General features: G+C 38.7%; 1 protein-coding gene across 2 annotated transcripts in view; it reads right to left on the reverse strand.

Annotated features, from left to right (window-relative positions):
* LOC306882072 (cadherin-11-like) overlaps positions 1 to 13,856 on the reverse strand; it is a 52,201-nt gene that overhangs the window by 16,433 nt on the left and 21,912 nt on the right. The gene's annotated exons all lie outside the window — the stretch shown is intronic.

Genomic DNA, 13,856 nt, shown 5'->3' on the forward strand with positions numbered 1-13,856 from the left:
GGCTCAAATCATGCTGGAGAACATGATCATCAGGTTCATCAAACACACCTGGGGGAGTTCATGCAGCTCGAGTGCTACTCTCATTAAAGCAAAAGGGGACAAACCAAACACAGATACATTTTGAAATGCATGTTAGTATTTCAATACAACTTCTAGTTAAATTGTTATGCTTCTATAATTTGTAATGAAAACAATTCATTAAATTAGAAAAATGGTGCTCTAAATCTTGGACCCCACTGTATATAAAAAGTGGCTATACAATGTGGCTTTTTTCAGACCACACTGGAGTCAAGTTAAATTGACTGTGTTGAAATGTACAAATTAATTTTGTAACAGTGTACCTTGAATTAATTAAGCATCAGAGGTTGTAAGCCCATTTGCGCCTATTCAATTAGACATTAGACACAGTCAGCGGTCTACCAGCAAACCATTGTTGTGGTAAGCTATTCTCTACGTAATATAAACCACAAGGTCTATAAGTCTCATAGCTGTGTATTTGAAAATGTAATGAAAAAAATAAGTTTCTTTTTCACTTCTAGAAGATCAGACACAGAATAAACAGCACAAAATGAATAGAAAAAATAAATATATAAACTCCTCTATAACTCAAAGGCTTGGGGTGAATATGATTTTTTAAAGGAAATTAATACTTTTATTAAGCAAGGATGCTGTAACTTGATCACATGACATTAAATACATTTATAATGTCAAAAATATTAAGCAGCACGACATAAGTTCTCAACATTGATAATAAGACATTTTTCTGGAGTATGAAATTAATGGAGTAATGGCTGCAGAATTTTCAGCTTTGCCATAACAGAAATGAATTCCATTTTAAAATAAATAATCATAAACATATTTAACATTAATATATGTCTCATTAAATTCCGAATATCAATGTCATATAAGACCTGTTCTCTCACATCTGTTAATGCCATCTTTTCCAGATCTTTATCCTGTGTAAACACTTGTCATCTTACACATCCCATAATTAACCACTTGAGGTGTTGGGTGAAATCCTATAAAGTCCGTTCATCGCTCTCTGTCTGGGTGTAGGCAGACGTTGTATGGGAGAGTGGCCCGCCGGGTATTTTCTCATCCACTGAGCCGTTAACAACCTTCAGCTCTGACAACATCAGCCACGTTGGCCTGCTGCACCCACACACATGCATGCAGCGCCATCCTTACCCTAATCATAGTAAGTCAAATCCCCACTTCACACACATTCAGAGGAGGGGTTTGTGAGAGTGTGAAAGGCATAAGACGGGTAGATAACTAAACCTAAACCTAACCAATTGCCAGTCTGCAAAGCAAAGCCCATAAATATTTCCCAAATAAAGTGCATCCAGCGAAGAACTAGGAAAGTGGGTGCCCTAACTCAGGTGGACATCTGTACTGTCAGGCTCTGATTACATTATATTGCTTCACGCTCATCTCAGTCTTGGCTATAAATTGGCATTGGCGGTAGAGAAGGAAGACATTCTATCCCCTCCTTTCATTATTGACCGGCCACCAAAATGTCAGGATGCACTGCTACTTGGAGTGGTTTTACAGCCTCTAAAGTCTTCCTCTCAAGGGTGCTTCTTGCGAGCACTAGGAATCCAGAGCATTTACACCGATCAAAATAAGATTATTTATTTATTTAAGAAGTCTCTCATGCTCACCAAGGCTACATTTATTTGATCAAAAATACAGTAAAACAGCATTATTGTAAAATATTTGCGCAAATTAAAATAACTGTTTTCTATTTTTTTATATATTTTAAAATGTAATTTATTCCTGTGATGGCAAAGCTGAATTTACTGTTACTTGTGATCAATTTGATGTTAACTAAAAGTATTAATTATTAAAAAAGTACCCTTATTTGAAGTTGAGATGTACATAACTGAATACTGTATTCAGAAACACTTTCAGTTAGACTTTTGTCTCTTAATTTCAGTAAAAAATATGGTGTAACAGGTCTTCAACAGGAGATTTGTGACCCCTTGGGGGTCCACGGTGGAACTGCACAAAGTCTGCACATTACTGTTTGATCTCAAACAAGTTTTTGTAAAAGCAAAATGAATGTATGCATTATATCCAAAAGCATAATATTCAGTGAACTTCAAATTAAGAGAATAATGTTCGTGTTCATTCTCTCATTCATTAACATTTACAAGTATATAACTGTACATTTGACAATGATTATTTTAATAGTTTTGTAATGTACTTTAAGCATAATAGAGTATGCAAATACATTTATATAGCACTATATGCATGTTGTTATAGGTCATTTTATACAAGATGTAGCAGAAGGCCCCTGCTCCATCTCTTTCTCTCCACCAAGGGAACTGAAAAATGTTGAAGACCCCTCTCATACAACCCACAGCATTCTTTTCAGAATAATTCAGCCTTTTCTATGTCACCAGGGGTAAATGCTCTTTGTCTCAAACACCAAACCACTTGACGATTTATAAAAACATTGAGAAATTACAGTAAATCGTCTAACCACAGAGTGAGTTATTATGGTCCTTACTGAAACATTTGAATAACAACCCAAGTAGAGTCACTCTGAGATGGTAAGTGATTCACCAACCCTGCAATGTCTGTAACGTCTGTAAAAGTGATACTGTTATTTATCACGCACTCTTATCGGCCAGACGTCTAAGTGTGTCTCTGCTGAGGGGATTCAAGATCTAGCATCTTAAAACACATTTGATGGAGGAAATAAAATGCAGATATTGTATTTTAAGAGCAGCAGTATTTGTGTGTCTCTGGAACAAGAAACCGATAGCATGTACTGTTACGACTAATGGAGGGCAAGGGAAGAAAATGCCTCAGTGTTTTGGAACCACAAATGATCACCCTGCCTCACAGCCTATAATTACTAGTTTAGAAGGATATATTCAGTGGAATATATTGCACATGCCTTAAACTAAATATTGAATTCTACACTATAAAATGCCAAGACCTTAATCATAATGCTGAGTTATGGATTCAGCTGCAACTGTGAGAGCCTTGAGATTAAATGAAGCAACTGTAAAATCTGAAAGGCACTGGAAGTGATCCTCTAGCCCAACTAGTATAAAGATATAAAACAAATAAACAGATGAACGGGTGGATGAATAGATTTCAGAATCCTTAGGAGACATGTCAAACCGGATCCAGAAGCTCTGTCACGGCCTATTGCAAGCATTCAGAAGTCTGAGAAGAATCTAATTTCCTATCAAATTTTCTCACAGCGGAAGGATCGAGAAAAGGAAACGGAGAGCGAAAGAGAGGAAGGGTTATGGGATGACACTTGAAATCAAACAGAAGTGAAGCTATTTCTGTGGAAGACTGAGACCTGAGTGAAAGACAGTTATTCTGTTCTTTGCACAGTATTTTCAGTTAACAGCCACTTACCCTGTTGGTTTCTGAATTTTAGTAGCTATCGCTAAACGAAAGCAGAAAATTACAGCAATTCAGCTGCAAGCACACTCTGCTTCTCTGGATCTCCAACCGCAAACTTAGTAGCTAATGAAAAGTGAAAATGGTGTGGTCAGCTCTACTCAATTTTTCACTAATTTTTTTCCTATCTTTCTCTCTTTTATTTTTTTATTTTACTCTCAGTAACATTCGCTGTTGTAGAACTGGGCAAAAGCACACCTGGGTAAAAGTGGTGTAAAGCAATAAAGATGATTCATCCCCATGTATATTTGATATATGCTACTGGCTGCTTGGATCTTAAGCTTTGCTTTCACATGAGTCTCTGAGATTGTATTTGTATCTATGTACAGTATGTGCACACATACACATTTGATATTACACTAAAGTGCCTTTTGCGCTAGAAAATGTGCCATAGATTACCTTTTCCCCTTTTTTTCTGTATAGGATTTCCCTACCAAGAGTCAGTTGTGAGGTATTATTTTACCATTACCAACATACAGGATTGTTCTTTAGTTGGCAAAGTGAAATATAGGTGACGGAGATGCTGTGTAGCAATAGCATGGTAACAGATTGTGTAAACATATTCTGATGTTTTTTTGTTTGTTTGTTTTTTAACACTAATAGTAAGACCTGTGAGTTTATTTATTTGACCATACAATACACAATTAAATCAACATAACTCCATTTAGGCTTAATGGATGAAGAGTTTTCTGTCTACTACTAACTGTATGAGTGAGCTAATTGTTAGCTCGCTACTTGAATATAGATTTGTAATACTGTTCTTCTAGCATCTCTCTTTTTCATACAGACACTTTCAAGAACATTTATCAAGCTCAATAAAGGTTTAAGCGTGTCACACAAACTAGGAATTGCTGTATAATGAACTTTGAAATACAGTAAATAGACATTCCCAAAAAAATAATGTGGCTTTCTGTTTTACTACCCATATCATTACGGTGGTTGTCAATACATTTAAGGTAAAGTGAATTTGGTAGTTCAGGTAGACTAGAATATTAGCATTACATCACCTATGAATTGAAAGCTGTAATACCCAAAACATTGTCACCATTTTCACAGTGAATTTCTAGCAACCACATCTGTCATTTTTTTTTTCCAGAATATGTGTATGTAGTAATACTGTCACTCACACACTCGTACGCTCTCTATTCTCTTTTTCAAAAGTATATACTTACATGGTGATTCATGTAAAATGATCCAGCACTGCCTTTTGCTTTGCTAAGCAACTCCAGTTAATGTCACTGGTTTTTGATGGTCTTTTTAAACCATGTCACACTGTACATTTGAATATATCCTTTTTTATATATATATTTTCAAGAGCTTCCTAAGAGAGACCTCAAGTACTGCCTACTGGTTTGGTGGCTGGCTTTTACATATTTGTTGAAGAAACGTGGGTGCCTTCTACCCTGATGTATACTGAGGGGAGGCATATCAACAGCATCTAGTAAGTGGTTACACTTTATTTTGATAGTCCACATTACTCAAGAAGCTATCAATAAATTACTAGTAGTTACATTATGGTTAGGGTTAGAAGAGTACGCTGAGTTGTACTTGCAAAGTTACTTAGTCACTAGAAGGTCTGTTGAGGGACCATAAAAATATAATTTTAGCAGATATTACGCAGACAGTCTACTAATACTCTAACAACTGGTAGTTGGCATGTTGGTGCAGAGTTACTTATAGACAGAAGATTGTCTAAAGTGGACTATTAAAATAAAGTGTTACCTTTTTTTACCATCATCCTACAGCCTTAATGGATACACAGCAGATCCCACTGTATGGCTGGATAACAGAGATATACCTCAGACTTTAGCCTGGATCAACAGAGTTTAGTGCTTTTTCACCTCCATTGAAACCTCTAATGAATTACAGCATTCATAATATTACATTATAGGTTTGATGGAGAAACCAAGAATGCCCAAAATTTATAGCACCACTAATGGTACCATAAGGAAGTAACACCACAAAATAATGACAGGACATACTGTACCCTGCCCTAGACTCATGCCATTGGACAACGTACAAATGGCTGACATAAGGTGTGCCTGGTAAATATTTGCAGGCATAATCCAGTCATCCAGCCAATAGGAAGCCATGCATTCTGAATTCTTCAGTCGGTCACTTAAATTTGACACATTTACCAATAGAAAGCTGTTTGGTTTGAAATTTACTTCTGTGTCAGCTGTACGTCATATATCTTTATATTGACAACAGACAATGGACTTTTTTTTTTTGCTTGCTAATGTGACCGCACCTTTGTAGTTACCTCTTGATATTTAGCTGGGAATGGAGAAAATATTGTAGAAACACTAAAACAATTACACATTTTACCTTTAGGTAGGATTGTTTCACCACAGACAGTGTGAGTTTCCTTCTAGCTCTGTATTTTCAAAGCCATTGAGACATTTGAACTTTTGAGTAGGTTGCTCCTCTTTTATTCGACTCCTCCGTCTTCACTTTCTCCTCAGGCACTTAGGCATCAACTCTCAAGGCACAAAGATGTAAATGCCACTGCATCATAGAGAGTGCTCATTCTAAGAAATCGGGTCAAGTGTTTAGCTCTATCAAAGTGCAATTTGAAGGATCTCCAAGTCTCATTCAAACATTCACATTACAGTGGTGGACTCACCCTAAACAAAAGTGTGATGAAGGCCAACACTTTTAGTACTTACTACCATAAATCCACAACTAAAAGTCTGATATAAAATGACTAATTGCTATTTGAGGCATAGCAACTAGAAGGCTTTTAAAAAGTGGCAATGTAACAGGAAGTCATAACCTCTAAACAATACATGTGCTTGTGATGGACCTGGGAATTGAGATGCGTATCTATTCACTTCAAAGTTCTGCCATCAAAGCCTTTCCCGATGCTGTCATGGAGAAAAGAGCTTTTTGGTTTCTCATTACCCAGCAGTACTTCCCCTGGTCAGCGATTGTGCTCACAGGGCGAAACCTGACTCTTAATTGCCGTTCAATTACAGAGACTAATCGGTGGAGGTGTTTCGCAAACAAAAATCCCTCAGCCTGGCTCACTGCAGTGCATGGCTAAAGAGCTGATTTGTATTCTAAAAAGGTGACTAATGCTCATGCCTCTTTCTCCTTCCCTACCTCCCGCACTTCCTCCGAGAGGTCTGGATTATGAATATGCTAACAGTTGTGGGCTGGGTTCCTAGTTATGAAGGTGAGGGGAAACCTTTGCTTTTGCCACCTTTGAGATATTGATGCTGCTGCCACCACCACCGCGCCATGTTAGTGGAAAACTACAGCTACTAACAGTAAGAGAGTGACGTTGGTGGCGTCTCGTAAGTCGGACTACAGAGATGAACGCCCTTATACTTTCTCATGATGTTATTTCAGAAGAGCCCAAGGCTCCGCCACTCTCTTCTGCAGCACGTGCCCTTGGAGAAGAGAACCGAGTATCACCTTACTAGGGCAAACAAGGCTCAGCACTCTACTTATATTACCTAGAACAACATGAAGGTTAGACGCCTAAAGGCAACAGTGTGTGCCTTGTATTCCCTGCATACCTCGATTATCCACTCTACGAGGCGTATTCGTTTCCAATAGAACATCAACTTCCGTCAGACAAGTCAAACACAGCTGAATGTCCTGATAACAAACTCTAAAAATGTATACGGCACCATTCCTAGCACTCATTACATTGTGAGGGTCATTGGTCTGTCCCCATAAGCAGGTGTGGCTACATTTGGTGTGGCTTGTGTTTGAGGCGCTCAACCAAGCTTACGAAACTCATTACAGCTTTAGCCATTATTAGAGAATCAGCTTTTGCTCATACCTGGTAATGATAATTCCTCTCATTATTCATCTCCGCTAACACATTATCCTCCTGTTTATTCATGCAAGCACAAATATGGGTGTATTAATAACAATCTGTAAATCCTCCCAGCCAGTATGTGCTTTTCCTGCCATACCCCCCACAAAAAAAATAAATAAATAATTAAATAATAGCAAAAATGAATGCAGCAATAAGACTGTTAATTTTCAGGAATAGATGTTTAAATGTACTGAAAAATTAATAATTTCCTCCTGCATGTATTGTAGATTATGGCATTGAAACTGAAAGCAATACATGAATAATATTTGAGCAATTATTAAGGAAATTGAGAACAACTAAACAAAAGTTGAACTGGATAATCAGTTCAAGAAGACATGACAGTATTAAATGGAGTCACTGGGGTCTATGAAAAAAAAAAAAAAAACTCATGCATGCATGAATGACTTTAAAATATTCAGCCATGAATGATGATTCCTGAGTTCTATAGCCTCTCAATTGACTTCTTGGATGTCATTTAACACGGTTTCTAATTATTTAAGATAATTGTTCCTTTCTTCTTTTTCCCCCTCTTTACACATCAATAACATCCTAATTATGTCTTCAGTTATTATGCTATTCCAATAAGCACTTCATAGCTTCACTGTATATCCAAGAATACTAATGACTAGGTTATAAAAACACTGACTAATGACAGCTGCATCTCCTCAGAGCTTCAATCACCCGCAAGACACTTCATCCATTATTAAAATGTACAAGGCTAATATAGGCCCCGTGTCTTCTCTTTTGTCTCACGCACAAGGCCGCAGAATATTTCCGTCAGACGTGCTTGCATATTTTTCTTTTAGCAGCTATGTTACAAAGAGGTGAATGGTGAGGCGCTGCCAAAGCCTCTCATTCCCAAACCTTTTAATTTCCTGGAAAATGGAGGACTAGTCAGGGTTTTCAGACAGCCCCGTCCTGGAGGATCCGGGGAGCAGGAAACTGCGGTGTCTGGAATTGATTTGAGGCAAAGGGAAAATAAAATATTTGGGATTCCTGAGGTTTGGGGGACACCAGGCAATGTAGGGAGACGAGCGAGAAATTAGACTATTATGCTACTGCGACAAACTTGGGTGGATTTAGGGAGCCATTTCAAGTCCCAGAGCCCAGACAACTTATCGTATCATGCAACCTTCACTATTTAAAGTCACTAGGCATATTTCAATAACGTCCCCTTTCTGAATTTCCTTGTAGGTTGTTTATTTTTTAAAACCTCTCTTTTTACCGCTTGCATCTGTATTGCTTCTTCCTTGCTGAAGCCACTTGACTGACAGCTTTATTGTTTGACTTTTTCAGAGATGATTGAAAAGCAAATGGTGCATTGATAAACATCACTAGCTTTTTAATACCTTTTCACCAAGCGTCTCCTTTGAGGAGAGGTTAATTCATTGAATTGGTAAACAGAGAAATTAAACCTCAGTGCCATTTCAATAGTGTGTGCAACCAAAAAGGAGAGAGACTGAAAATGATTATCCAGCTGCTCTGGCATAGAACTGCATGCAACTGAGAATGAAATGGAGAAATGTGTGTCACATTAAGTCAAAAACTATATAATAGTCTAAAGCTGGGTTTAAAACTGATCCAATTCCACAATGGATTTCATATATATTCCAGTTTTTAGAGAATGAGTGCAAATTGATTTGCTTCTTTTGCTAATTTGCATTGGCTGTACAGGATATAGGCCTATACAACAGTTCGTTCTGGTCCTTGAATCTGTTTGGCTGAAAGGGCTTTCCAATCATGAAATATTCCCCAACATCACCATGGGGATATAAGTTTACTCATCTGATCAATAAATAAACAGATGAAATATATGGAAAGGATGACTTTGAAATTTTTCTTAAAAGTCTCTGAAAAGTATAGACAGTTTTCTCAGCCAGGATTGTGGCTATCAAACATAGCAAAAATACAAAGCAACATGTTAAACTCACAATTTCATAGCCACTGAATAGATCTCATTCATGTGTGCGGGCAGCAGAACCAAAACTGTCTCTATGGTTGTTAAACAAACACAGAAGACGTCAAGGTGATGAGCAAGATGAAGCGAAGAGGAAGGGAGGGTTGAGGGTACACAACATGAGCAAAGGGAAATCAAAAAGCAGAGAACATAAAGCACTGTCAGAGAGCACTTCACTGTGTCCAATTTCCTCTTATCAATGATGAAGACATAGACTCATTTGAACAGAAGGCTGTGACACTGAATCTATATCCCTAATCCCCTCACAGAGAGGAGTATTGTGGGGGGCTGGGACTTCTAAAATGATGGCATTTCCCCAGCCTATTTCTAGACCAAGCAAACATTTTAAAGTCATAATACCAGGAAAAAGAAAGCAAACCAGCTAACAAACACAACAACAATAGTGGAAACTGCAGAGTCTGAATTTTTGTCCTTGAAAAAAATATATATATTAAGCCGCTTTTGGACCATTTCTAAAGGCATTAGAGGGAATGCATCTGTCTCTCAACACAAGCAATTTGAAGCTCAAGCTTCCCTCTTACTATGGCTTAGAGACCTTGAGAGGTGGTTAAAACAAGGATATGCCTGTCCTCAATCCTCCGACCCAATCCGCCCCTGTCATGCACCGCTGACTCAACAAAGATACTCTGTCTTCCTTAAAACATCTGGTGACAACTACCTACCAGCAGGACCCTTTTGAGATGGCCTCAAGCCACAGATTAGTTGAAAATTATTAAAAATGGGAAAAGGCAGTGATATAATAACACAGAACCTTGGACCTGTAGATCAGCAGGGAGTAAACAAAGGAAAATGTAGTCAGGGGAACACAATCACACTTGTTATCAATCTTCACAAGACCGTTCTTTGTTGAAACCAAGGGTTATAAATGAGCACTAACTTTCCCATCTGCAACTGATATGTCTATCATTAAATGATATCCTCATATATGAAACTGCACAGCTTCATGTTAATGAGTCATATTCCAGAACCAATTTGAAAAAAGCTCTTGTCTGTCAGGGCCACTATTCAGGAAATTACCCATCACCATGTCAATACACTTTTTGATTAGGTGACAGGGACACTTCTGAGTACTGAAAATCTACAAAAAAAAATTTTTCTCAGAAAAGGTTATTGGACTGGCTAACACAGCTAGCTACGGGTAGCTTTAAATAGAAAAGTAAACAGAAATCAACTGTTTTTAAATTTAAAATGTTCAACTACTGACTACTGAGTTTAGTAATGACTAATAAACCTTTTCACATAATCATTTAGAAATCTTGAAATTAATTAGAAAATTTATTAAACCTTTAAACTGTGACTCTGCTGCCCTGGCAGAGATGTGCTTATCTGCTACTTTTTTTTTTTTTGGAAAATCTCAAAAGGTAATGATAGCACTAGTAGGGACAGTGATATATTTAGATTTTTATATAACCTGGACACATAAATACCAAGACAAATGAAATTAGTATTTAAAGTTCTTAATAAAAGGGGCAAATGAGTTTTAAATAAAATGTAATATATATGAACCTAAAAGCCTGCATACGAGACAAGTCTTATAATTAGAAACAACAAAAAGCTGTTAAAATCAATCATTTAAAAGAACGACATATCTGTTTATAACAGCTGTGTGGCTGTATATTTTAACAGAAACTGTCCATAGCAAGCGATTCACAGTTTTTCCATTATTTACATTTTCAAATTGAATTATGGGACCTTGGTCTCTGCTCCAGCAATGTTTGTTGGCCGTAATGGAGGTATATGTAGCACAAAATTTTATCCAGCTGTTTCAGCAGTATTTTATTTTATTTTATTTTTTTTATGGAAAATGCAACACTGCAATTTAACAAAGTGACAGTTTGGCTCATTGAAAGTTAATGTATCCTCTCCGCTGTGTCTGTCAATCCCTGGTTGTAAACCACCAAAAAGTTGGATCTCCTTCAGCTCCACTACATTATTCAATTGAAATTTTAAAGAAGTAACTATAGTTACAAATAAACTACTCTGATGTAATTTAAAAGCTTTAAAAAAAGACTGTTGAATGATATTATCACTATTCTTCAATACCATAAGCAGTCCTAACACAGTCACAATAATATCAAATCCACATCAAATGCTAATTCATGTCACAAATCTGTACCTAGCCGAATAACATTTAAATCGCTGCAAGGCAGAGGACATCGCCTTATCATGAGGTCTCTTCTGTTGAGGAGTATCTTCCCCAACCAATCCTTCACTGAACTGAGCATTACTGCCTGTAAATCTCACCCAGTGCTTTTTCACCTTTACATAATGACCTTTTCACACACATCCAGACACACATGAATGTGCCTCGTGGGGCTTTCAACGACAGTTAACACAATCCACCATTTCAAGAGCAGCACAAAAGACGGCTCGTCTGCCTGGTTGATTCTGACCGGAGCTCCCAGGCCTCAGTGCACACCGTCACGCTTACTGTGCAGCAGAAGAAATTAAGAAGATAGTAATTTAGCAGGTTTCAAAGGAAGCAGGGCAATCCTCTCTTTATTCTAGCAAGTTGGAAAATGAGCTTGTTAATCCCCTGGGGTTTGCATTTGTTTTGTGTCTCTATGTTTGATTCCTGTGGGATTTATGAATCATTATAATCCCACGACAAGGGAGTTCTACTTTATTTATTTATCTGGGCCTTGCATTTATGTAGTACATGCTCTATTTTTTCATTACCCATATAATTCGTATAGGTTTTTTTTTTTTTAAGTACAATACTTGAATCACTTGTCAAAAACTTGAGTTCTGAAAGTACCATTACAAACAATATTCTGCCAGAGCATCTGTTGTTTGTAGACTAACTGTTATGTTTCAAATTTGAGTGTACAAATTTGATCAAAGTGGCACAAATATCAGCAATTGCTTTGAACCACAGCACTATATTGACTTGTCATTTTTGTATCTCAGTTTAATCTAAACTCTTGCTTACAATCAATAGTTCCAGTGGGTCTGAAAAACACCCGTGGCACATCAAAATCCAGGAAAATCCTTCTAGGGGATATAATTGGATGGATGGGAGGATGATATCTATTTATAGCAATAAACTGCAAACTAGTTGGGAGAAAATCTGTCTTCTACCATGGCAACAAGACAATAAATCTAGTCGTTTAACCTGCATGGCTTGAAATAAATTTATAATCTCTGTTTAAAATCCAGAAGGCTAAGTGTTTTGTTTCGATGCCTGATCCTTCGGTCAGTGGTTAAAGACAACAGAATCATTATCATCTGCACTCCTCCATAAATGTCACCAGTGCACTGATTTATCCTACGCCAGGGCCAGGGTCAGGGGTTAAGGCTCAGAGGGGGGCTAACCGCTGCAAATGTTGACATTAGCATCCAACTCCCTGGGCATTTGCTTAAATCAGGCATTTCTCCTCTTTTTTTGTTTTCTTTTTTTCTCACGTTGTAGACGGGACAGGATTAGTGGCTGCTGACAATCATGACATATGGCAAAGCCAGGCTACAAGCCAAGATCAAAATCACACCATATCACCAATCACACTCTAGCAAAAGAGTTTCATAAAACTGCAAGTTTGCTAAAACAATTAGTTAGTGCTCATTAATGCAAGTTGCTCTGTGAGAGTAGTGTGCATCTCAACTGTGTTGAGAGCTGTCACATCTTGATGCAATAAAATAATGGGAGGCGAACGCTTGCTAACCAACAGGAGTCATTTTCTGAACATTGGTTTGAGGATGTGCATTCTTTAACCACCTGACATTTACATGCATCACACATCAATCAGTCAAAATAATTCAATCAACAGCTACACCCTACCAGATGCATGGGGAAAACTGAATCAAAATGTAGGCCATGCTAACATTAATGTCACGATTCTGATCTGTTTTTCTTTAGTTATGTCTCTGTCAGGCTTCCTAGTTTGTCCCCATGATTATTAGTTAATTAGCTCCACACCGGTTTCTCCCGATCCAGAGCCCAGCCAGTCCTCACCATCTCACTGCACAGAGTGTTCGCCAGAGCCCACCGCAGCCGCAGAGCCCGAGCCAGCCGCGATTGTAGAGCCAACACCACTTAAAGTGACAGAGCCACTCATCGCCCCGGAACCTGAACTCAACGCGACTGACCAGGTGTGTGAGCAAGCAACACCGTGTGTCGTGGGAGTTATAGTGGAGATCGAGGAAATGGAGGAAATCCCTGCCCACACTCCCACTACTGAGGGTGAGCTGTTACTGGACTCTGAGCTGTTGGACTGCTTGAGTGAGGAGGATTTCTGGCTTCTCCCTTTTCCATTGCTCCCACCTCCCCATGCTCTCCAGTGCCCCTGCTGGTTCCGTCCAGTACTCCTTCCTCAGCCAGCTCCTCGAAGAATATCTCCAGGAGGTTCCCTCCCAGCCTCCCACTCCCTCCTCCTCTGTATCAGCCAGGCAGTCCATTAGCCCTCCCTCAGCTGCCTCAGGAAGGCCCCTCAGCTCACTCTCAGCACGCCATGTCCGGTGGGTCGGTTGCGCTTCGGGACTTCCTGCGACTTCTCGGGGTTGGAGGATCCCCAGTCTTCGCCTCCAACCTGGGCTCCTACTCCACCGGCGTCATCTCCGTCAGTCGGCCCCCTGGTGTCGGCGGTCCCATCCCCACCATGGCTCCTCCCGCCGTCGACT

The sequence above is a fragment of the Barbus barbus genome (genome assembly GCF_936440315.1).
Source record: "Barbus barbus genome assembly, chromosome: 2".
In the NCBI taxonomy this organism is placed as follows: Eukaryota; Metazoa; Chordata; class Actinopteri; order Cypriniformes; family Cyprinidae; genus Barbus; species Barbus barbus.